This window comes from Centruroides vittatus, unplaced genomic scaffold (genome assembly GCF_030686945.1).
Source record: "Centruroides vittatus isolate TY-2023 unplaced genomic scaffold, ASM3068694v2 contig_743, whole genome shotgun sequence".
In the NCBI taxonomy this organism is placed as follows: Eukaryota; Metazoa; Arthropoda; class Arachnida; order Scorpiones; family Buthidae; genus Centruroides; species Centruroides vittatus.
This window is the reverse complement of record NW_027122479.1, coordinates 377,589-405,526: the sequence shown is the minus strand read 5'-3', so window position 1 is coordinate 405,526 and position 27,938 is coordinate 377,589. Positions and strand designations below refer to the sequence as shown.

Below are 27,938 nucleotides of genomic sequence, written 5' to 3'. Positions count from 1 at the left end.
AGCTAGACAGGTATATGATTGCAACCATAAAGCAAAAATATACTTTATTGTGCAGTAATGTTCAATACAGTGCAGGCACTAATATCCCGTTGGGCTGCCTCTAGCGCGGATACAAACTGTGATACGCCTTGGCATGGAGGCATAAAGGTTGTGTATAATGTTCTGTGGCATATCTGTCCATGCGTGATGCAACTGAGATTCAAGATGTATCAAATCTCACGGCTGTCGCAGCTGGCGTCCCAGGTTGTTCCATACATGTTTGATTAACGATAAATCTGGAGACTGTGCAGGCCAAAGAAGTGTGGCAATGTTATGTAGGCATGCTTGGGAGACCACTGCGGTGTGTGGTTGGGCATTATCCTGCTGGAATATGCCTGTTGGAAGCCTTGCCATGAGGGGCAACACATGTGGCCAGAGGATGTATTGCACATATCGTTGGGCTGTGAGGGTAGTACGCATGACAACTAGAGGTGTCCTACTGTCATATGTTACGGCTCCCCACACCATAGCACCGGGGGTTGGGCCTATGTGCCGCTCCACAGTATAGGCTGGGTTGATGCCTTGACTAGCAGGCCGCCATACCCTCACACGGCCAACGTGAGCCCCCAAACAAAAGCGGGATTCATCGCTGAAGACAATACGCTGCCGGTCGGTAGCTGTCCATGATTGTCATGCAAGACACCACTGCAGACGGAGGCATTGGTTGGTGGCTGTTAATGGTAGAACACATACTGGGCGTTGGGAGACCAATCCGCCTTCTACTAAGCGCCTGGAAATGGTGCGGCTGGATACATGGTTCCATAACGCAGGTGCTACTGCTGCGTGAATGGTAGACGACGAAGCTGTAGACGCTGTTCGTGCTTGACATACAATGAGACGATCCTCCCGCTTGGTGGTCTGTCGATAGCGTCTGGAGCCTGTTTGCCATTCATGCGTACCCGTACGTACCCACTGCTCATAACACATCCTAACAGTTCCATCAGAACGGTTCAGATGGCGGCCAATCTGGCGGTATGACAATCCATTTCCTCTCAATCCAACGATGTGACCTCTCTCAAACTCACTTAACTGAGCGTAAGGCCGTCGAATGTGTCGTAGAGGCATGTCTATCACTCAACGAAGTCACAACCATCAACACAAGTGCAGGACATATGCACAAGTCATCACAGTGTGCACCTTTATACCAGACAGAGGAAGCACTTTTCTACCCTCTGGTGGTGATACAACACAGGAACCTGATCCCAAAAGCTAATCATTTACATATCTAGCTATGATGATGCAACATACTAATTTTTATTCAAATCCAACAAGTCCTTCGTGGTGCGTTATTTTTTTTGTCGTCCAGTGTATATACCCACACGCACTGATATATACTATATTCTAATGAGTAGATAAATGTAAATTCTTTTAACTTCTATAAATTAAGAGAGAATCTACAATAAAAATAACCCTATGTTTAGATTATCTCTTAATTTACAAAACTTTACCCGATTACAAAGCTAAAAGAATTCACATTTATCGACTCAATTTACTATCCGTAATCATTATTAATAGGCTACATTATTGGACATTTAAATAATTGTTACGTTTCATTTAAATCCCGCTCTACATATTATCTTTATGAGGATGTTCAAAATAAATGTTTAAATATTTATGAACATTAATTATATAGCGATTTGTATTTACATTGTAGATATAGGGGAATACACGCGTCTTCCTATTCAGTTCTAGAAGTATTTATTTAAAATAAAATAAATGTAATAATTAAACATTATGTAATGATATTAAACTAATTTTATTCGTTTCAGTTTATATTCCATTTTTTACGATGATTTTTTACTCGTGACACAAAATTATTCGATTTTGAAACATTCTTCATTATCCAATAAAATTAATATTCGGTTTTAAAAAATTTATATATATATAAATAGGGATCAATAGAGATAATTAAACGAAACAGAACACTTTAAATATTTTAAATCTAAAAGGATATGATTTATCCATCCGAATCTTATTTATTTTTAAAAAGCAAAACCTTTAAGAAGTGAACAATAATTCTACCGCATAACGCTCTGAATTTTAAATGTTATACTATTACCATTTCCAATATAACAGAGATTCCGCAATCAAATTAAAATCTAAAAATAGATTTATTTAGGACCGAATATTTTAGTTTTCACATAAAAATAAGTCTCTTCCGAATATAGCTGAAGTACTATATATTTATAGAAAATATTTAATAATATTATGTAATTGAAAGTCTTGTCAATGGATTTTTTTTTTTTTTTTTTTTTTTTTTTTTTTTTGAAGACGCTGTAAAAAGCTGTCTTTTTCTACCTTACTTTATTACGAATGGAGAATGCAAAATTAAGAGAGAATGCTACAATTACAAATTACCTGTATATGTAATTAAATTATATATGTGTAAATATATTACTCTGTTTTTTATAATTACATTATTATTAGAAAAGTCACAGAGACTATAAATGTCCCTACAGTTGCAGAAAGTGGCCGAAAACAATAAATAGAATAAACTGAACAATAGACATTCATCTTGACGACAAACAGTCGAGGAATGTGGAAAATATGACGACGCTGCGTAATCAAACCTGGATAAATGAAGATAAGGTAGATTAAAGATACATTAAAGTTTTACGTGGGTTTTGAATGGATGAATTAAGTTTTCTACGTTGAAGACGGATGGGTAAATTCGTGCAAAGAAGAAACGGTGGAAACATTTAATCGTCTGTATGAGGTGTAGAGGCACGATCTGTTACGGACGAGAACAGCGGGAGTCATATACAGTCAAACCTGTTTTTATGCGGGGGATAGGGACCGCATTAAAAAAAACGCATTAAAAAAAATCTCACGAAACTTCACGAATGGCTGTAAATAATAGTTTTCGCAACACAATTAAAAATATTTTTTTTATGCGGTCAACAGGGACCGCATAAAAAAAGTCTCACATAGAAAATAACTCAAAACCGTACGAAATAGAATTTATTGACAACAGATGTCAGCACTTGACTGCATCGTCTGGTCTATCGTCTGTTTTACATATTTTTGTCCAGGTGGTGTTTTGTTGACTTAAAAAGTAAATTATTTTATTTTTCGCATATTCGTGCAATAATATTACTATAATAAGTGCATTTATGCTATAATAAGTTTATTTAGCTATAATAAGTCAACGTAAGACATGACGAATCGCACGAGACTAGTCGCCAACTATACCGCACAAATTAAAAATTCGCATTAAAAAAATCGCACAAATAAAAATCGCACATAAAAAGAGCGCATAAAAACAGGTTTGACTGTATTTATGTGGTCTGGTGGTAATAAACCACGAAAGTATTTATAGGAAAAAATATCATTAAAGTATGTAATAAATTTAAATATATCTGAGACGTCGAGACGAATTCTGGCAACGGAGGCCGAATCTGTAGACGGGAGACGAAAAAGGTTGTTTTGTAAGAGATTTTTTGAAAATTCTGATTTAAATTTATCCAGCAAAGAGAAAAACAGCGATGGCATAGCCTACGAGTGATTGAATGTTAGCGAAAGACGGACAACGGAAAAGTTTTAGAAGAAATAAGTTTGCAATAACGAAACATAACGCGGCGATAGGCCTATATCACTGATCAGAAGCTGGATGTAAAAGTAGAAAATTACTTCTTTACAGTCAAAGATTACGCCGAAATTCACTACCTTCTATTTCCTGATCGTTAATAAAGATTTTTATATTAGACGGAAATTTGATTAGACCGCGGAACATTACTCTGGTCTTTACTATTGATTGAGGGGTTAATTTTACCGAGAACTTTAACCAAATTAGTGAAGCCCTGTTGTAGATATGTGACAATTGTTGATTACTTTAATATTAATGCAAGTAACTTTTGAGAGCGAAGAGTAGAGAAAGTTTAGTTGATTAAGGCTACGAACAATAGAGTTCTTAGTACTGATACTTGAGGAGTACCCGAAGTGGGAAAATTCTTGATAGATAAAATCGGATAATTTTAAAAACGAAAACCTTAAAACTTGGTTTGTTTTACTTGTCGATTTTATCAGAGACAAAGAACTAAGTAAACTCGGAGCGGAACAATATTCTTTTTATTTTTGAAAACGAGCTATACATTTCGGGTGGTTTTACAAAAATTTCTTTTACACCCGTTTAGGCTTTTTTACAAATGTTCCAATGGAACATCATTTATCCGGGAGCAAAACAAATCAATAATTTTAAGGTTTTGCCCATTATATATTTTGAAAACGGATATTTTTAGCTCCTATTTGCGTAAAAGCCAGTTATTACTGAACCAGTTTAAGATAAAGTTATCGACGGCCGGATGGCGAGCGGTAAAGGTGGCAGCCTACCGCTCTGGGGGACCCGGGATCGAATAATTCCCAGGAATTTTTCGGGGGGTGGTCCGTTAGGATATGTCGGGCCCCGTCCCTCACCACCCGGTTGCCCCACTTGTGGGCCTGGCCGAACCCATAATGGGCCTACTAAAAGAGGCCCTCTTAGTGGCCCACAGAGCGGAAAGAGTTAAAAACAAAAAAAAAACAGTTATCAATACAGAAATCATATAATAGGGTTTTGATTGGTAGGCTGGAAATTACAGAACCAAATGCTTTAGCTATGTCAAGATAGACAATATACATGAATTTTCAAAATTTTTGCGAAAAACATACTGTGGTTCCGAAAGATTAGGAGCTGTCGAGTGATGTCGGAGATGTTGAGACAGTCGAATTTTAGAGGAGATTGAGAAGTAAATTAACCGATACAGACAGTTTTCAAGATTTTTAGCACGACTAGGGCAAAAGTGATCGGACTAAAAAAGACGGGATCTTTTTATAGATAAAACAGAAATAAATAATGCGGTCCATTGATCACGTATGAGGGACTCTTTTAGAAAACGTAAAAAAAAAAGGTGAAGAATCAGATACTGCTTTACGCTTGTAATGGAAGAGAGAAAGTATAAAATCAGGTATAGAAGGTATCGGGACTAAAAATGCTAGATGATAGGGAGTCTACGTCACGCATTACGCGAGAGAAAGAAAACTGGAGGATAAGAACAAAAATAAAAATATTTAGATAGGAGACGGTGAAAATACAAAAACAGAAAGCGGGAAATGGTTATTATAGAATTGTTCACGTAAATTTTATTCCTTAGGTGAACGAAACCGGATTTTATTCTTTACTTGTCACTGCAAAAAAAATGTGAAATACGGGATTCCGCAGTTTTCGTTTTCCGTATGTATTTTACATTCCAACGTTTGCATTAATTTCAGATATGACAACGATGCGGTACGAATAGAGAATTCTGTAAAATAAAATTTCGACTTCCTTCCGCTTAATGCTTAATTCGATCACTCCACATATATAAGCGGAAAACAATGCTTCGACCACCCCGGCTTTTGAGTTTTGGGTTAAAATCTCCAGCATAATTCGTATCGCAATTTTTCTTTGGAATTTCATCGAAAGAAGACTCTCGTTTCGTTTATCATCCTTTATACGCGTATAACCGGTAATTGTATTAATATTATACAATGTACTGTACAGTACAATATAATTGCAATTATTTGTTTGGCGTCTTTTAAAAACCTTATGTTCGCGATAGTTTGACACTTAATAATTTAAAAAGTATTAAAAACACAAGCTTATATTTTTCAGATATTTTTGTATTTGTATATATTTATGGATATTAACGAATTCATACACTTAAAAACAAGTTAATTAACATTTTAAAAATTTAATTTTAATTCATTCGTAAAGTTTTTAACTTGATATTTTTAAAGATCCTGCACGGAAGGTGGGGACAAAATTTCAATTTACCAAATTCTCCACGTTTGTCTTCGGCAAATACAGCACGTGGTCGAATTAGGCCTAAAAATGGAGTTAGGCCTAATTCGACTGGAGCTTACTGAATTCTTGATGAAATTTAATCGCATCTATTGAATCTATACCTATTTATTAATTATAACTTTACTATTATCTATTATAATGATGATATTTTGACTGTTAATTTGACACTAATTTAATTTACCTCCAGACAATTCACAGCCGAAATGTTCGCTTCTTCCTTCCGATAGAAAACAAACAAGTCCCGCACTCACTTTTGATTCCTTTGATGTAAAATATTGATCGTAAGTTGCAAATACATACATATTGAATTTAAAAATCACAATTAAATATAGCAAATATAAATATATCTGTAAACTCCGATTAATTATTTTTACCCTATCAAAACCAAATTTTAAAAATTTCATATTATACATTTAGTATATACAAAATTATAATTATTTTTATCCATTGTAAATTCATTCATTTAACGATTATAATATTAAAAAATTGAATATTTTTCGATAAAAAGTGACGTCATTTGTTTTCAAATTTAGTACTTTTAGTAAATTTTATTTTATTTTCTTTTAACGATATAAATTTTCAGTGGTGTGTTCATTTATACATTTACATTATCATTAATAATTACACGAATATAATTATTATAAAACCATTTTGAAATTTCTCATAACTTGCAGCTTTTTTTTTTAAAATTCTTTCCGCCCTGTGGGCACTAAGAGGGCCTCTTATAGACGGCCCATTATGGGTTCGGCCAGGCCCACAATGGGGCGACCGGGTGGTGAGGGACGGGGCCCGACATATCCGAACGGACCACACCCCGAAAAATTTCTGGGGATTATTCGACCCATTCGGATTCGATTCGGGTCTCCCAGAGCGGTAGGCTGCCACCTTGACCGCTCGGCCATCCGGCCACTAACTTGGCAGTTAAAAAGTATTAAAATGACATTATTGATCCTCACCACTTAATATTTAAATTATATAAAACTTTATGGAAATACTTTTCAATTATCTGGATAAATGCTTTATTCGAATACAAATTATAAAAATTTATAACAATTAATTTATAGTAGGATAATATTTCCGGAATGAATTCGGCCATTTTCGAAATTTAATAAGCCATAAAATTTCAAATATTTCTTTACGGCACGAAACTAGAGGCCTAAAAATTAAAAACAGTTGCTTACATACAAATTTCATCGTCGATAAAGGAGAATATTTCAATATCTTCCACCGCTTTCACTTAACATTCTTTTATCAAAAGCAAAGTAGACGGATGTGACTGCACACGTGTAAAGTCGTTCTAAAATTTTAATTTAAATAAAGAAAATTTTCCAAGGATTTTAGCCTCTACTTTATATAATTTACTGTTTATTTCAATTTTTTATTCGACGAAAACCGTTACTATATGCAGATAATCCTATTTCTATTTTTTCCACTGAAAGAGAAGCGGCAGGATTATCCATTTTCAATAATAACTCCATTTGCTGAAAGGCCAGTTGATTGTTCTTGTAGAAGAAAATTAAATGTAGAAAAATCATTTTTATTGATTATTTCACCTATTCCTTTAGAATAATTGCATTTTTTTTTCTTCTTGTGTTCTTACTTATTCTTTCCTATACGTGTTGTGGTTGCTACGCTTAACGATATTTAGTTTCATTCTTGTAACGTTTCATGTTCATTTTGAACACGAAGTAATTATATAAGTATGGAAAAGATATCAAATAGTTTCTGCTGTAGCATTTTCTTCGACATTCTATAGTATTTTCAATTTATAAAAAATTTCTATTCACGATATCGGCATTTTCTCCTCACAATACTTCTACATCCTACGGTATTTTCCTATTGATAACGTTCTCCGCGTCATTCTTATGACGTTTCTACTTATAAGAATCTACTGTATATCCTTGCATATCTAATACTGTATTTTCTATTCACTACCGGAGGATACATTGTATTATAGTATTGCATTATATATACATTGTAGCCTTATAGAAAATTAATACACGTTAACAAAATTATTAATTATTTTATTATTTTTTATTTTCTTTTTTTTTATTTATTTATAGCTATAAACTATAATCAGCCGTGAATTATATTCAAAGCCACGGAAAGTATTTTCTCTCTTTCCTTTCTTTTCCTTTCTCCGAATATTATTCATGAATGATGAAGACGAAATTCATTCATACATAAATGTATGTTATCGAGTAACAAGTAAGTCAAATATACTCAAATATAAGCTGCAGAACTGCATTATTTTTGCATAAAATATTTATATAAATCTATTGGATTTTTATGGACAAAATTTATGCTGTTAAAGATGACAAGATTTTTAAGTTGCTAGTTGAGAAAGTGGTTGTATTCTATTACATTAGAGACTGTAATCGCTATCGACCATTTAGTTATTGTCTGTTTTATACGGATATAATCTATTTTGTCTTTTTTCACGACTAATGTTCTCCTACAAAATATGTATCATTTTACATTCTGAACAATTATGTAATAATAAATATAATAAAATTATTGTATATTTATTATTTAGATTATTTAATTTAAGAACATTTTGTTTCTTGTGTAGTATTTGTTAATAAGTCAGTTCGTTCGTTAAGTCCACATGTAATGTATAACTAGGAATATCGGACAGCAAGAATTTTCATCTCTTGCAGTCTTTCGAGACAGAATTTGAGTCTTTTCACTTCTTGTTGGCTATAATGGATCTTTGGATGTACCGCGTCAAATATTGCTTGGTCTTCCTCTTTCTCGTTTTCCATTCGGAGTATACATTGTATAGTAAAGGTGATAAAAGTCAACAGTACAAAGTAGGTGAACACTGACGTTTTGATCACCTCGGAGTATAATTCTTTAGATGTGATACTCGAACTTACTTTATTTGTATATTTCTTACGGAGTTCTTTCCTAAGACTTGAAAATATTTTTTACTCTCATCATCATTATTTACATTCCTATGATATTTCTTATTAATAAACTTGGTAAATTTTTTTCCTTAAAAAGGCATATTTTTGTAACACAGTTAAACATTCTTCCACATCGAAACAGTATGCCTATATTCTACACGAAATAGGCTCTATCACAGGGGAGACCAGCAGGCCGGTCTCAAAAACATTTGTTACAAATTATTTATTCCACTGTATTAAGGGAAAAAACCAATCTTTATTTTGAGCCAAATGTTATTATTTAAAAAATAGAACAAAATTTTTAATAGTGCTTTCCTTGGCTTTTTCCTTTAACTTTTTGCAATATTCTTTACCAAACGTTATTAATCTTATATTAAAAAAAAGCATACTTCAATAAACTTAAAATGTTATCCGAATAATCACAACCTAAACAGATACACCTACTATAAATATATACATATTATAATATTAAAACATTATCTACTTTGTTTACGCTAATTTAGAAACTCATTTGATAATAAATTTTAATAAAATTAATGAAAAAAATTAAATGTGAGAAGATAGAAATTAATCACAGAATTTAAGAAAATTTTAAATGATATTTCTAGATTAGACTTTTCAATAAAAATAAAATTGTTATTTATTTAACTTTTATTTTTTATTTATTCATTGTTTTGATAAAGCTTTATAATTAAATCATTAATTTATAAAACTCAATTATTAAATAACTCAGCGGCATTTGTTTTAATTTTCAATAATTTTTTAAATACAGTAAAATAATTTTAAAAAATTAAAATTACTAATGAAAGTAGTAAAAAATATACTCTATTTATAATAAATTTGCTTTTAATTGAACAATTTAACATGAATGGAAATTACAAAAATATCTATGAATAAATCTTAAAATTCAAAAATGAATTCAAATTTAATAATGGCATATTTATTTTTTCAATTAAAAACATTTAATTGGGATATATTAATATATTTATACATGTTTCCAGGATAGAAACTGTAAAAGTTATCTTTTGCTAAAAATAATTTTTAGTTTGTTTCCTGGATCTTTTACTTTAATCCTAAAATCGATTTTTGTTTTTTGTCGTTTCAAATTGGAGACTTATTCAATTACTCTTGTCAGACGTCCAAGAAGAAAATCTTTTCAAATCTGTGGTTACACAAAAATATAAATAAATAACACACACACACACACATATATATATATATATAATATATATAATATATAGTAGAAATTCTTCCGTCGAACATGACAAAATATTTTTTATGAGAAAGTAGAGATTGAAGAATTGAGGAGCTTCGAGTCGAGCTTGACGTTGTGCAGCACTCGACAAAGCCATTCTTACTCGACGTTGCTCAAGTCGAACTTCACGGCCTTCGGGGTCTCAGTCGTTCGTATTCTTTTGGATGTAGAATTTACCTGATCAATTTTACTCTTACGCTTTTCCCTAGACATTTTTGTTTCGAGAAAATAGCCAGTCGTTTTAATTTCACGTTGATAAAACAAAGATGAATTGTATGTAACCTACGTTAGATGAGCGATAACACTTTCTAAATAACGGGCTCGTTAGATCGTTACTTCCGATTGGATAATAGATCGTCACGTGGTAAAGATTAAAAAAAAAAAAAAAAAATGTTATAGAAGTGGCCCGATGAGGCTATCGTTTTTAAAGGTTAAATTTAATGAAGTTTAAAATACACCACTTCCCAAAATATTTAAAATGGAAACTTAAGGGAAATTCCCGTGATGTCACGGGGAATGAACGTCACGTGGGCACTGATGTCACTGCAACGTAAATGCCATTACCCATCCGAAATCGATAAAACGTTTATTCTATAGCTAATATTTACTCAAAATAAGTAGCCTATATTTTCCGTCTGAACATAAAACGAATATAACCAAAATTTCATCCGCATTGGAGGAGTTATAAGGAATTCACACATAGACGACGGTTATTATATTAGTTATATGTTGTATTTTAGTGTGTGTATATATATATATTTACATGTAAATATTATGTCATATTTTTATATGATAAATATTCATAAGTTTTTATAAGTTTTTTTGATACAAAATACTCTAAATAATTTACTTATGAATTACACACAATATTTTAATTTGTTTTCTAATGTTGTAATGAAGTTTATATGCACGCATGTATTTATTTTATCGTTAAAAACAGTAGAAATATTATAAATATAATATAATCTTTTATATATTATATATTTTAAAATATTCCTTATTTGTACCAAATTTTTTAATACAGGTATATATAATTTATCACATGTATATTTGATCATTTTATTTTATCTTAATTTATTGTCATTTTTAGTTTTTAGTGGCTGTATTATTAATATTATTGTAAACGGGAAACGTTTTTCTCGCCTTATGACATTATCTATTGTGTAAATAAATAAATGAATAAACTTTTTGAATAAAAAGTATTACTCAAATACATTATTTATAACTGTGCAACTTTACATTACATTTTATCTAATATTATAAGGAAGATTATGTTTTATGTATCGTATATTCTTCTATTGTATAAAATAATTACATTTAATTTTATTTAGTATAAAAATTATTTTATATAAATTATACAGTACAGTACATTTTTCTTAAACATCATTATATATAAAAATTTCATAAAAATTGCATGCAATTTATAAACTGCTCAGTTTTATAATTATTTTTATATTAAGTATCTTCTTCTTATATAATTAATTCTTGTTTGTTTTTGTTAGTTGTATTTAATTAAATATTTAAATTTGATTCTGTAAAATTATAAATATCAATCAGTAGTAACTATTAAATTAAATTAAAATATGAAAGAGCAATTTTTATAAAATTTTTGTTAGCATTAATGTAGTATAAATTGACAAATTATTCTAAAAATATATTGTGTAAAAAATTTTTAAACATTAATTTTTTTTAAATTTTTACCTAAATTTTTTTGAATTTTTACATTAAAAAGTCAATATTTGAATATTATTTTCACGATTTCTATAATAATTTTATAATTTATTATAAAGAAATAAATAAAAATATCGAGCATATGAAAAATAGGAGGGGAAAAGATAAAAACATCATTTATTGGTTTTTTAAAAAATTCATTGCAATTTTAATTAAGATTAATGAAGTATAAATTCATACATTTTTTAAAAAATTGAAATTGCAAAAATTTATACTTTTTATTTACTTTTCTGTATATTTATTTACATAAACATTTTTATAAACACAAAAAAGTGAAAAGTAATTTAATATTTCAAAGTAATTTTAATTTTAGATTTTAGAATTGTTTTAATGTTTTATTTAAGAAAGGAATAAAATATTTCAAAAATGAAACAAAATTGCATCTTTTTAGTTTGAAATTTTTAGGTTTGAAATATTTTTCATAAATAATTTTTTTTCTCAAATTTAATCTATCAAAAAAATCTTTTTAAGTATATTTGATGTTTTCGCTTAGAATATTTATTATATATATATAGAAAAAACTTTTCTTTTTTAAAAGTAACAAATAACATATATCTATATATTACATATGTGAGAGAAAAATCTATAAGAACAGATATATGAAAAAACACATTTATTTCCATCATAAATCACCGTTTGATGATTGTTATTTTGTGATTTATTGCTTTAAAACTAGACGTAAAAATATATTTATATAAAAGAAAAAAATAAAAGCAATTTCTGTTGCACTATATGGTCTCGCCATGTGTCCGCAACATAAAAAGTGCAAATTATTTTCAAATATTTATTATTTTTTACTGAATTTTTGACTATATAATTATTTGATTTTTTGTGTTCCGTGATAAAAATTGTTTCTCGAATTCTATATTGAATTTATGTATCTATGTATAAGGTGTTCCAACAGTTAACCGAAATACATTTAATAACGGTTAAGAGTGGTTTTCGGTTAAATGGCTTTTGGGCCAAATTGTATGCTTTTAATTTTTTCTAGTATATTCACTAATTGCTTATCTTTTAATTATTTTCTTGTATATAATTATATTTATATATTATAATTAAATACAATTAAAATATTTAATGTTTTAAATATAAAGTTAAATTATTCATTTCCAGATTACATAATACGTAACTTCCCACTTGACTTCTATTATAATTCTTAGGTGTTTGATAGTATATTGAATTAAACCGTATAATTAGATAAATATTGTATATAACTAATGTCTAACTATGCAGCTTTAAAATGCATTAACTAAACAATTACATAAAGCAAAATATAGTCTGCTTCAGTTAGCGACAGGCTAAACGACACCTTTTATAAAATCATCTTGACGTCATAGATAGTAATATCGATGACGTCGAGTGTAGTCACCAAATTTTGTTGTTACGTGACGCAAGTCCCCTTCGTCTTAGTTGCTTCGGTAGCAATCGATATTCCACTTTCATAATATTTGTTTAAAAATATCCGAAAGTTAACTCGTGCGTAAAATATTTTTCTAATTATAAGCTGCAAACGCACGTTATTTTAACTTTTACAGATATATGAGAACATGTACTGTACAATATAACGCCTACGTATAATAGTAACCACGACGTCATTTACGATGTTATAAACATCGTCACCATGACGTCAATGTTAACACGTTATGTTAGCCGTGACATTATCTGTTTCCTTACTAAACGAAATTGTATTAGTCATACACCGTATTACTAATACGGTGTATGTTATTAAAGTAATCAATATTAAGATGGCGTTTTGCTTCTTTTAAATAGAAATTTAATGTCTACGATACATATTATTTTTATTTCAAATAATTTCTCTGTCGTATCGCAGGTATAACAACCGAGTTTAATCGTTTCTCGTGCTTATAGTTTAGTAAATGATAATAAATTGGCCATTATAGAATCGATTAACTAAATGTACATAGGCCTATATTATGAAGCTCTGGATCTATTTATATTATCTGTAGGGTATTCCTGCAATTCATTACGCAAACCAACAAGAAGTAGTGAAAAAATATTTTAAAAAAGCGAATATAAACAAAGTAAATTGCTCCAGAAACAACGAAATGCTGTTTAAAAAAAGGCTTTAAAGTAAATTTAAATCATTTTTAATGCTCTAGTTTTCAAATTAATTTCTTTTCTATAACAAATTTCATTTTTCATATTAAAAAATATCCTCATAATATTACGTGTAGTATTCAGTAAAACACGTTTGTTTGTCTATCTGTATAATTTCACTACTTATATTATATAAAAGTAAATTTTTCTATTGATTAAAACTGCGAATTACGAAATAATTATATAACTAAAAGTTGATAAAGTATCAATTTAATTATTAAATATATATTTTGTGTTACTCATACATTATAAGGATTTTTCTTTAAATAAATTTGAAGAAAACTGTCGTAATACATTAATAGAATTATTGATATGAAGCGTAGGAAATCCACAAATAATGATCATACATAATTACAATTAAACCTCAATAAAAATTTGTGTATTTTCACTTAAATTTACTTAGTGTAAATATATTTTTATGTGTATTTAAATTATTTTTGCGTTGATTAAATTATGAAAATTGCAAAATTTTCTTGTCACGCTTTTTATTTTTTTCGCCACTGCGGTGAAATTAATTTTTAATTTAGTCGATAAAAGATTTACATCGTGTATTGATTTTGTCAAGAAAAATACAGATATTACGAACACAGAAGAATTTTTTATTTATTTTTAAACAAGAAAAAAATGACACGGTATTTATCACAGATGATCAAACCTGTCAAGGAGCTGCAAAGGAGCTTAACGTTCTTTGTATACTTAGCGTACTATTTATACTTTTATCTTCGAGTTTGTTCAATCAGAAACAAAAATAAAAATATTTCGGCAAAAACATTTTAAAAATAACACGCTAATGAACTTCAAATCATTCAATAATAGTATTCGGGGTAGCCCAGAAATCAGTTCGCCGAGTTTTTCTGGGTGTACTTACGGATATAAGCTATACATCGAGCTAAAAAGCGCGTTATTCTTTGATAAAATTGCATTTAAGTAATCATCCAAGTCAGTAAATTACTATTTGCCATCGTTAACCGACTTTTGACCATTTTATAACGAAATAAATAAATAAAATTTAAATGCTTTTTAAGTGCATCTACGTTATATATATATAATTTGAGTATGTCGAATAAGATAGTAATAATTAGGTTTTGCAACGGTTAACTGACTTTTGGACCACCCCATCTTTAACATCAATTAAAACTGTGATAGTTTATGTACAAATTCCGAAAATTTACTATAAACATTTTAAAATTTAACAATAAAATATATCAATAATAATATTTTTAGAAAGGAATACGATTTTCCCTTGTCAAAACGTAGTATTTTAGATAAATAAAATTATACTTTAAACTGTTTTCATACGGGATAAAACGATTTTGATGGAAGAAAAAGTAAAGAGAGAGACTAGACGGCGCCTCGGCATGTTTTTATTTCGTTTTTATCAACTATTTGTAAGAGGAAATGCTTAAGTTTTCATACAGCGAAGTTTTATTTATGCACAACAGCAAACTGTTCAATTTAGATAATATGTTTTTTTTAAAATTATTTCATTTATCATCATAAAGTAACCGGGTCAGAACGTTCTCGTATCTAACAAATGTTAAATTTTATCTGTAATTGCACCTTGCACCCATTGAAAGATAAGATTTATAAATTTAAATTTAAGTTTATTATTATATATCTTTCTTATCAAAATAAACTTTAAATAAGTTACTTTACTATTCATATATTCTCGAGTAATTTATAAGAATTTAAACTTACATCCATTTAAAACAACATATATTTAAATATATATAAAACATGAAACAGGGTAACGTATGACTATTGAAATTTTATTTATTTAAATTATAGGGTAGCCTAAAAATCAGTTAAAACAGTACGAGTAATTTAATCTTTATAATGGTTATTCTAATACTTAAAATCTTCGGGACACAGTTATCGCGGTTTTAATTCGTGTTTAAAGTTTCTGAATGAATTAGTGTGTTAAAAATGTTAGAATAATTTATATTTGAAGTTTTGCATATAAATTAAACATTTTAAATTTTATGTATGTGTATATAGGCCTATGTATATTTAAATGGATATAACATTTTAAATATTTTATTAGAAATTTATGAAATCCTAAATATTATGTTAATGATATACAAAAGTTAAGAATTTATAACTGAACAACATTTAAATTTTAAAATGAAAACTTAATTACTATAATTAATTTTAACAAATAAACAAGTAAAACGGCGAAGTCGTTCTTGGGACAGACTGTCTCGAAGAGCGCAAATCTCGCACTCGCGCTTGTTTGTAGAAACAGTCTCACCTTTTTATATTATATTTTGACCCGGTTCTCGGTCCCCCGACAACCTACGAGGTTTTCTTTATGTGCGCATGATTTGAACACCAAATACTCTGTGCCAAATTGCAACTCCTGACATGCACTCCTTTATACCTCTAAGGTTGACAGCAGCACGATTTTAGAGACGAGACATATCTCGTCAATAATATTGTTAAAAGTTTGAAAAATATTAAAAAAAACTGTGCTCAAATTTATTTTCTATAGAAATATTGTATATTGTTTATATTCTATATATAATTTATTATTAATATGACCTTAATTTCTTAAATATAATTATAATCATATAATTTCCTAAAATTTTCTATAGTATAAAATTAATTTGGAATAGAAGATAACAACATTTAAATTTAATACGATGTTTAATTATTTAATTACTAAATTTAATATTAGTGGTGTACAACTAATACAATACTCCTAATATCGGGGAAATTATCTAGGAGAGTAAATTAATTTCTCTTTAAGTTCCTAAAAAATTCATTTCCGAAAATTATAAAAATTCCCTAAACAGGAACATTAGTACATCTTTTAGATAATAATGGGATCATTTCCTTAAAAAGCATCCTTATTTCTAGAGAAGTTTTTAAAAGCTTTTTAAGTTTTTTTAAAACAATCGACCATTTCAATTCTATTTTCTAAGTACTATCATCTTAATAATAATTATAAAGTAATTAATAAACACTTAATTTATAAAATAATAATTATTTTTTGATAAATAAATTTTTTTTAAATTTATTGGTTAAATGTAACCGTGAAAGTACATTAACAGATATTTTGACAATAAGAATATAGTTTATTTTGAAAATTTTTGAATTTTTTTACTAAATTTAGAAAATTTAATATTGACTTTGTTAAGTAAAGTCAATATCCGAAGTGAAAAATGACTTTAATTGTGGAAAAATAAAATTGAAAAAAGATTTTATGCACTTTTCAAGTGGCTGTTTACATGATAATGTGAATAACCTCATAAACTTTCCAGCGAGTTGTTTATATGATTTTAATTATTTAATTTATAAAAATAAATTCAGGAAATGCCTTAATTAATTAATTATTTTTTAAAATATTTACTTTTTAATCTATTGAAATAAAATTTTCAGAATAAAAAATTTTTTCTTCGTTAAATTTGAATTCTAGTTTAACTATAGGGAGATTCCCATTGAAATCCTCGTAAAACTTCTATTTAAAGATGTCAAAGATCCACGTCCCTCGTATTTCATCACCTTTAAACCTATATTTAAAGTGTAAATGTCTTTAAAATGTTTATTTTTAGTCAATTTAAAAAGTTTTATTTACTTAAAATTTTTTAAACATCAAAAGAAATTAGAATAAATGAGGATAAATTTCTTTCTATAAGTATCAATGGCATTTTATTACATTAAAAAACCATAAAAAGCAATTAAAAGTAATTATTAAGCATTTAAATTAATATTTAAACTTATAAAATATTTTTATTTTAGATAAATAATATTAAAATTATTTAAATTTGTATTTTAAAACTCAGTAACTCCTTCGTACCAACCTACTGCTAATACGCTAGGTTCAAGGTTGGTCATATCGCTCTTAACAAATTTTTATAAATTAATTATTAGTTACAGATATAATTAAAACTATAATAACATAATTAATTTATAGTATATAATAATTTCCGTCTTAATTTAATTAATTAAGCCGAGAGAATATCAACCGCCCACCAATATCGAGTTACAAGTTATATAATTAAAATCAATTGATCACTTCGTAAAGTATATACTTTAAATTTTTAAATTATATATTTATTAATCAACGTAATTTATTTAAATTTAGAATATTTTGTAATTATATATTATATTGTTGTATAAAAGTTATGTAAATCATCCCGAATTATTGAAGTTGTTCATTCTTTAACTCTCGCTGCCATTTTGAATTACAGTAAAATGTTTAAAAACTGAACTACATGTGTTAAAAAGAAACTATTGAAATTATTTACAAATAAAATGATAACGTAATTAAACTTAGAATTAACGCCACTATTTGGCATTAAATCGAGTACAGCGCTAAACTGAAAGATCGCAAACAATAAGAATTATATGTAACTTTGAGTTTGAGGGTCTGAAAGTCACGTAATTTGGTGATAACGATGTCGTTCATAGTAAAAAATCATATATTTAATGGTCTACAAATATCAAAGGGGTTTTACTTAATATTTACGGAAAAATTCGTTTATAAGCATTTATTGGCACTTTACGAAATCTCGATATTGCGCTGGCCTTACTCGCTATAAAGAAGGCTGCTATATCGGAATTTTGACAATAATTATTTTGAAATAATTACAATTGCAAAATTAAATAATGCGGTATTAAAAGTAATTATTAGTTATAGGCCTATTTAATTATATTTAATTCGTTTCCGTTAGCTTCAATTTTATTTATATTATATTTTAATATTTATTTTATCTCTCTTAAAAGGTTTCATCTCACTTTTCTTCCTTCCTTTTTACCTTCTTTTTCAAGTGTTTACCTCTATTTTACGCCTCTTAAACATTCTCATTTCTATTTTACCTCCGTTTCGGCTCTATTTTGCTACTAGAATTCCTAGAAGTGTTTACTTCTGCCATACAACTCTAAAGGATTTCATCTACACTTTTCCTTTTTTCTTTCCGTTTTTTTCTAACGTTTTTTGAAGAGTTTACTTCTCGTCCCTATTCTACTTCCCTTCTTCTATAGTATACTCTTTTTTAAACATTTCCATTCTGAATTTACCTCTATTTTAACCGCAAGTTTTTATTTTTTATTTATATTTTGTAAATGTATATATACCTAATTAAAATATTTTTAATTATTTAACAATTTTTATTATATTTTATTATTTTAAAAATATTTTGGTAGATAAAATTATTGCAAATAATAGAGTAACTTCTTCGTAAGATCTTCAAACATCATTTATCATCGTCTAAAAGTTTTTATACTTAATAAACAGATTGATTAATCTGCATTTCTATAAATGGTATTCTGAATAAATCTAAGTTATTTCATTATTATATAATTGCTTTAAAACAGAATTTTTAATTTATAGAAGGTTCAATATATTATGTTAAGTTTATACATTATATATATAAGTTATATTAATTAACAAAAATTAAGGAAATGTGTAATACGTGTCAATCTCATTTTATAATAACTTTATAACCGAAAAGTTTCATTTTCATCTATAAAACACTCCAAAAATTAATAAAAAATGTAAAAATTTCCTACACAAATACATCCTTGCTACAGATGTACTGTACAGTAAATTAAATACAGGATTTGAGGAAGGTGAAAATGAGACTGGGGCCTACTTCTCTTCGAAAGCCTTAAAAATGTATGAAAAAGTTAACAAAATAAATAAAAATGCATTTTCTACTACTCTCCTCTTAAGATTTTACGTGAAAAATGAACTTTTAGGGCCTTAAGTATTCGGCGTCCGAATCAAACGGGCCTTTCGCCATTTTTTCTGTTCCCTACTTCTACTGTACAGTGACAGTGGAAATTTTGTATAGATACAAATAAATGCGACTAAAATGACGATAAAAGCATTTCTTACGTATTAAGTAAAAATCTTTATGTTTAAAACTAAATTTTATGTTTTTTAACATACCAAAGGCCTTAAAATGCGAGTGACGGGCCTTTTAGAGATCCGGAAATGTCTTGATGTATTCCATTGTGTCTTTATTTTCTAACGATAGTAAGTTGCTATGACAACATTTCATCTCACTAACGTAATAATCTCTGCCTAGAATAATTTATACCTCCAGGCAATACAAAAATATAAATAGAAATTGAATTCTTTCGACAAAGAATGCTATTGACTGGCTACGCAGATAAATAAGAAAAATATGAATATATATTTAAAATATAAATAATTAATAATTTGTCTTTGAAATAGTCGAATTAAATAAAATTTGTCTTATAAAAGCGCTTTGGATGAAGATAAAAAGTGTGTTTTTGATGTTTATATACGGACGAGCTAACCACAAATTATGGATGATGATCAATTAGATTCGTACGGATGCCCGACTGTCAACCTTGATTTATGATAGAAAAACTTACTGAACTAATTTGAAAATACCGTCTAATATTGATGTTTTGTTCAACTTTTCGGACAGAAAAATGAGTAAAACATCGTCGTAAAGATATTTCACATTAGAAAATTTATTGTAAAGCATTTTACACCTTTATATAGAAAAAATCCAGCAACGAGTTGCTCATCTTTCCCGGTAACATTTAAAACCGCGACATCGATTACGGCATTTTATTTAAAAACATTTTATATTTTTAATTATTATAAAATGCCAAGATACTTAATTTTGAGGATAGGGATGGATTTAAAAAAATTAAAGGCTAATAACCAGTAAAATCATCATTAAGATCCATTCCCCTCGAGATACGATACACGACCCCCACAATCTCCCATCCCTCGATCTTTAATCGTCAAAATTTAATAGCATCGATCTCTTAATACACAAACCTCCCGGCAAAATTTCAGACATTTTGGACAAAAAGGGCAGGAGCTATTAAGTTTCAAAGATCGTGAACAAAATCGTACTCGCACAAACACATACTAACATCCAAACAAACAAAAAAAAACCCGAATTTTTTTTATTTCTCGACGTTTCAAGGTGTCCTAAGTTCAAAAATGTAAAACTCTCGGGGAGGGGGTCATTTTTAGACCGATGGCCAGTACTTTCTCTCTGTTATATATAACAGAGCGGTGAAAGTAAAAATAAACACCTATATACTATAGATATTCTACTTCTACATACGTTACATTTATAATTTACATTTTCGTACGAAAAACATTGCCGAAACACAAATAAAGAGGGCATTTTACGGTAGAAAATTTATGAGGGTGTTCGATGGGATAAAGCAACGCAACACGCGGGTGATCTACAAGGAGAGATGCCTCCCGAAAGCACTTTCTATAAACTGGTCCCTATTTAGGTGTTACAAGCGTAAGAAAATCCGGTAATGTGTACTGTACGTGGTGCAGCCTCTCGGTCGGGAGCAAACCCGCAACCGAGTCTTAGTGTTCACGTAGAAAAATTGATAAAATACTAATATAGGAGGGTATTTTCTATTACAAAATGAATTAATGGAAGACTTACTAGGTGTTTTACACTATCAAATAGAAAAATTCACGAATGTATACACCGAATGAAATATTTTACCCTCGAAAATCTATTATTGGAAAAGTAATTACAAGGAATTTACAGTATATTTTCACATAAAAAAGTTAAAAGTAATTCAATATTTTTTCGTTTTAATAAAACTATTTAATATCTATCTTACAAAAATATGCATGTAGATATATACATTTATATATAAAGACACTTATATAGAAAGTAATATCAAATTTCCGTTCAGGAAACTAATAACCGTATAAAAACAATTTTTAATTGTATCATAAATCATGTTTTACGAAATGTTATAACTAAAATTCTTATAAAATTAATTATTTTCCTGGAGTTATTAATATTTTATAAGTTTTGTAAGCATAATTTTGGCATTTAAATTTTTAAATTATTCAGCTACAAAAGTGAATGAAATAGCTCCTAAAAGAAATTTAATATTGAACCATAAATTTGTAAGAAGTTTCTACGGCGTCAAGTTCGTATCTTTATATAAATTATTATTTTTTTATAGAAATATAAAAAAAATTTATTGTGTTTATGTATGAGAATTTTAAAGCTGTTTTGTGTCCTTTTTAGCTTTTATAAAGTGTATTTTCGTTCACACGACCTGCGAATTTTAAGCATTCCCTTAAGCAAAAAGGTAAAAGTTATGGATATAAAATCTCGTAACTCGCGTAAACTATGTTCTTGTGTCTGACGCACTCTGACTTTTACTCAGTATACACGATTTAGATTTACGGAGTAAAATAATATTTAAAATATAACAGTATTCGTAAATATAAAATAACATCATAAAAATCAAGATGTAAACGTAAGAAATCCAATTCGAATCTTTATTTTCTTCATTTTTGTACGAATAAATCATAAAAATTGACATATAATCGAGAAAATTATAGTCAGAAATTCGAAATTTACTTCCATTTTGTTACCATAATAGTATCGATCGTGTACTGTACAGTACATTGAGGTTGTAACTCATCCATGTTATTTATAAAAATGGATATATTTTTAAGTAAAAAGTTGACCTAGATATGCTGTTAAATGTGAAAGCTTAAGATTAAAACGTCGCATTCAATCTACTTACTTATCTAGAGTATGGTCATTCGTCGAATTTCTCGAATGATGTCTTTATCATTTGTTACGGTCGTCAATATGGCGCCGAAGCCTTCTTTTCCTTTCAACTTTACGGACGTACAAACAGACTTATGCTTGTATATAAATTTAATTATTGCGAAAAAAGTCGATAATTTCGCGAGTTAAATAATATATTTACAAATATAAATAATCTATAAGAGATATTTCTACTTATAGATTCGTAAATGCGTGCCAAAATTGCTTAACAAATTACTTCTGGAAACAAATTATGTTAAAATTGTGTAAAAATATATTAAATCTTAATCAAGTTTTCGAGCGACATGTTTAATCTGTAATATTACTTTTTGCTACTACGTGTTAATAAATTATTTCTTCGATAAACATTTGTGTTGGCATCGTTTTATAGTTTAAATATATACGGGGTGGACTAAAAGTCGGTTAACTGTTGTCAAGAATAAATTTCTCTCCTATTTGAATATTTTTACATTATGTTTTTACTTTTTTATTTTGTACTTTTGGAATTCTATTGTTTGTGGCAGTCTGTTTAGAAAGGGGCCGATATGGACTTTACTGTTCTAAAAATTGTTCGCAAAATTGCTTGAAAAAACACGGTTAACTATTAGGGTACTTTCTATATATTATTTTTATAATTTTAGAGAAAGAGTTCGTCTGTTAATTGTGTTAATTATTTAGAAATTAACAAAGCATATCCATTTATGTAACCCGAAACAGAAATCAATAGGGCCATTTGGTTCGAGTCATAGACACAGAGGAATCTCCAAAATTTAGAGTTTTATATAGAAAAATCCGATGCAATAGTTAAAATCTATTTTTGTTTTATTGATTTTTTAAATATTTCTATGGTTATCGAAATAGATAACGTCCACATTTATGAATTATCTGGATTTCATTTTATTCCTTTTATTGGATATATACAGTATATAGTTTTAATTAGTTGATAATTATTTAAGAAATGCGCATTAATAGGTAATTAATAATTATCAATATGTTCATTTTAATAAATAAATAATTTAATTAAAAATAATAAAAACAGTTGATTGAAAATGGATTTATAGCTACGAGGCCCTAAAAATCCTTTTATACGCATCCTTGTATTAACGTATGAAGAACTTCGTAACTCTAAGCGTGCTTAGTGCCTGATACTTTTATTATTTACAGAAAATTTTTTAAAAATAAAAAAAATTATTATACAATATTTTATTTATTTAAATTATTGATTAATTGAATAATTAAAATTTTTATTATTTAATTTCGAGGTTTAGTTAATAATTATTAAAAGATACCAATTCAAAAAATTGAACTAGAATCCAATATTTTGAAATTTTACGAAACATTAATCGGGACATTTGGACACGTCATTCATTATCCGAAGGATAATTATTCATCGAGAATAGAAATTCCGTTAATTCACTTATATACACATACGCTTCATAGAAATTTTTCTAGTTTAATTGATCTTATCGTAACAGATGTCAACATTATAATGATATCATCCTTATTTCTAGCGCTATCTTTCTTGAGAGCTATTTTAATCTTGACAAAACATTTGGAGAAATTTGTTAGAGTGCCAAAAATCTGATATTTTTCATATTCAGTTCTGTCTGAAGGTCTTTTCACATAATCGAATTTCCTTTCTTTCGTGTTCTTCCCTTCCCGTCGACTCACGGAAATTTCTAAAAAAACTTCGTTTCTCTCCCCGAAGAAATATCTCCATTTTCACTATCTATTTTAAAGCAGACTTTTCCTTACTTCTACGCCCATCAAATATTTTTAGAGATGATAGATTAATAGAAAAAGGCCTCGTACTTTCTACGCGATAACATAACCCAATTCTTTGTATATTAATCTTAACAACTTACATCTTGTGAAGCGTGTAATTTTATTTTAAATAATAAATTATATATATATATAGGCCTATATAGAGAGGGTACGGTAGCCCAAAAATTAGTTAAATATTGTAATGACTAAACTGCTTTTATTCAAATAGTTCCAATAAAAACTTTCAGAATTGTATACAATTTTCTGAGGTTTAAGACAAATACACGGTGGTTCAAACGTCAATTAACCTTTATAAGAACTATATTTCTATTTTCCTGCCCGTGAATAGATTTTTGAAAACTTTGGTTTAAAATCACTTTATTGTATTAATTTTTACTTTTCCTCTGTTACAACAACCGAGAAAGTATAGCGATTCGGCTAAAAATGACCCCCGCCAGATTTACATTTTCGGACGTAGAACGCTTCGAAGTCGAGAAATGCAGGAAAGTTTAGAAAAACCTGGGGTTTTTTTTCTGAATGGATGGATGTTAGTTTGCGTGGAGGAGACCATCTTATTAACTCTGTTTGAAGCTTAATAACTCCCGTGCTTTTTGTCGAAAATTTCTGAAATTTTGCTGGGAGGTTTGTTTGTCAGAGGGGTCGACGCTGTCAAATTTTGGTAGTTAAAGGTCGAGAGAGTGGGAAGATAGAGAGATCGTGTGTATCAACAGTAGGGTCGGAGTTAATGAAGGTTATTAGCATTTACAGTTTTATATAAGATTCATCTCTACCCTCAAAATTAAGCGTTTTGCCGTTTTATAATAGTTAGAAATAAAAAAAAATTAAATTAAATAACAGATGGAGCCACCAAAATTTTAAAAATTGCCGGGAAAGTTGAGCAACTCCTTGCTGGTTTATTAAAATAGAAATATATAGTATAACATAATGCAGTAATAATGTAAAGCATCGTTAAGTAATTTAATGTATTAAACTGTATTAAATTCTTAATTTCTGTTTTCTGTATTAAATTTTTTATTTTTTCGAAATTGGAAATTAAACTATCAAATCCTCGTATGCCTTGCTTTGCCTATTATATTCAAATGCTTTATTACATACAATGTGTAAAATGAGATTCGTCTCGTTTTCTACAAAACTTACAACGCCTTTAGCAAATTATTTAAAATAAAAGTTTACTAAAATCCTTTGATAGTTTGCTCCAGCGTGTCATAGTTAACTGATTTTTGGCCACTGTATATTTCTGTAATTTTCTAAATGCATTTTCTCTGTTTATTCATCTATTTTTAGAAACTTATATCTCGTTAAATCTAAAATTATCTATTTAATAAAGAAAAAATGATGATATAGAAATCAATAAAGTGAGTTAAAAAAACTTAATGTCCAAAATAATTGAATTAAATTAGGGAGAAGTTGGTGGAACAAATGTTTTTAGAATGGAAATTAATAATAATAATTAAGAAATGCGAAGAATTATAAAAGATGACGTGTTGAAAAAACATTTGAGATTGTTTATTGTCGAGAGGACGGAAATAGTTGTGAAAAAAATTTGAAAACGTCACTTATTAATGACTTTTTAAAATTTAACAAGGAAATAATTTTTTTGAATTATAAAATTATTTGAATTTTATATTTTGCAATTCATAAATTTTGAAAAAATTAACAGAATTATAAAAAATTTAACGTAAAGAACAGTTCTTAACCTTTTGTTTCTAAGTAAACAAAATTTTTGGCACTAAAAGGAACAATTAAATCTGAAGTTGTCTTTAAAGTTAAAGACTATTCGAATATATATTTTGAAATATTCGAACTTTTCTCTAAAATGTATACAAGTTATATTATATCCCAATTAAAATTATTAAGTTTCATTAAAACAGCACGAGTGAGATTTTTGCTCTGAAAAAATATTATAAATTTACAAAGTCCTTCACGAATATAAACAAAATTAACGAAAGACAAATTTAATAATTAATATTTAAATAACATTAATCAAAATTAGATTTAAAATTAATTATGAAGTTTGATCGTCGTAAGAAGTTACAAGGTAGAAGACAACTTGTGACTTAAAAAAAGAAGGAAAAGAGATATTCGACACAACTTTAATTTTAAAATTTAAAATTAATATTTCAATTAATTAAAGCAAACAACGGTTGACAGTTTTGTTTAAACAAAACTTAAGAAAATATTTTAAAAAATTAATTCGAAATATCAAATATTTTAATATAAATCAATTGTGACAACATTGAATAATTTACTCCAATTTCTTAAGAATTTCAAAATGAAAATTTTATATAATAATTTATCACTCGATGTTTAATTATTCACGAATATTTTGTTCTTATTTTGAAACTGTTTTATTCTATTTATCAATGCTTTTTTTCTTAGATTAATTATTCACACGAGTTAGTAGTTATCACCTCGAAACTCGAAGGAAATAACATTTTTAAGTTTCTACTGCATTCTTATATAAAATTTAACAGAAAAAATCGATAAAAATCGTTATTGTTCACGTTTAGATAAAATATTTTTATATGCACGATCGAATTTTGCACCTTAAAATAATCATTCTCTTGTACTTTCTAAAGGAAATATATAGGCTATATATATAATTTAATTTGTAAAAAGTAATCTGTTTTATGAATTATATAATAGTCAAGTTTCGCTAGAATAAGAAGAAAAAACTGCATTAACTAAATAAGTCTTTTTATATAATTTTATTTTCGGTCGTGACTTGTGAAAGAACCGTCGAATGTGTATATATATATAAAGTAGTACTATAGTATATACTCGTACATAAGCAGTATATTGAATTTGTTTGTTTAAGACTTATGGAAGCAAATTTTTCTTTGAGAAAATTTGCTTTGTAAGTAAACTGATTTTGTACTTTTTCTATTTTAACATCTACACGAACAAGTAAAATGTCTTGTTTTGTCTCTGGGGGATAAAAAATAGCGCACGGACAGAATAGAAAAAAACCAAAGGATGCTCCACAGCGATTAAAGATTGATTCGGAAATGTTTAAGTTTCGAATACATTTCAATATATTTCGGTTTTACCAAATATATAAATTTTTACGTGAGGAAACGAGGAAAATTTCTATTTTTAAATTTCGGGCGATTCAAAAGTCGGTTAACGGTGTTTTGTTTTGTGTTTTAAAGTGCGTTGTCTACGCGATATAAAAATTAAGTTTAGAACATGTTTTCCTTTTATGAAAAGTATAGGCGCATTGGAAAAAATAAGATTAAGCTAAATACTATTATATATTAAAATAAGACGACAATTTTTAACGGTTAACCGGTTTTTATGTTCTCTGTAGCTAGAAATATTAATTAAATCTTGTTATAGCCTAATTGTATGCAGCTGGTAAAAGTTTCTTTATATTGTTGTAAGTATGAGAATTTAGTCTTTAATTTAAAATGGTTAACTGACTTTGGAACATCTGTATTTTAATAATTTTATGAGATTTCTAGCGCTTTTAAAAATATTGCTGTTACGTTATTACTTTTTCACGTCTTACATGATAAAATCGTCTCTCTGCCATTACGATAGACTTAAATTTAATTCTTCGCTCGGTTATATTTAGATCAACTTATAAGTTTTTATCATCGACTGTTAGTAAAAGAATTATATAAGAATAAAAATTTTTTGTGATAATTTTTATTCCCCGGACAAATAGCGAGACGAGTTACGTGATTAGGAGCGCTTTCGACATCAACTGAAGATTTTATTGATCGAATGTACTTGTT

At 28.1% G+C, this 27,938-nt stretch overlaps 1 protein-coding gene and 1 long non-coding RNA gene across 2 annotated transcripts in view; one reads left to right on the top strand and one right to left on the bottom strand.

The window, feature by feature from the left end:
- LOC136981114 (uncharacterized) overlaps nucleotides 1-6,116 on the bottom strand; it is a 44,302-nt gene extending 38,186 nt beyond the window's left edge. Inside the window, exon 1 of the long non-coding RNA XR_010881647.1 lies at nucleotides 6,042-6,116. This is a non-coding gene — a long non-coding RNA (uncharacterized lncRNA). The remainder of the gene's footprint in view (nucleotides 1-6,041) is intronic.
- Nucleotides 1-27,938, top strand: part of LOC136981111 (neuroglobin-1-like) — an 89,035-nt gene that overhangs the window by 44,066 nt on the left and 17,031 nt on the right. The window lies entirely within an intron of this gene.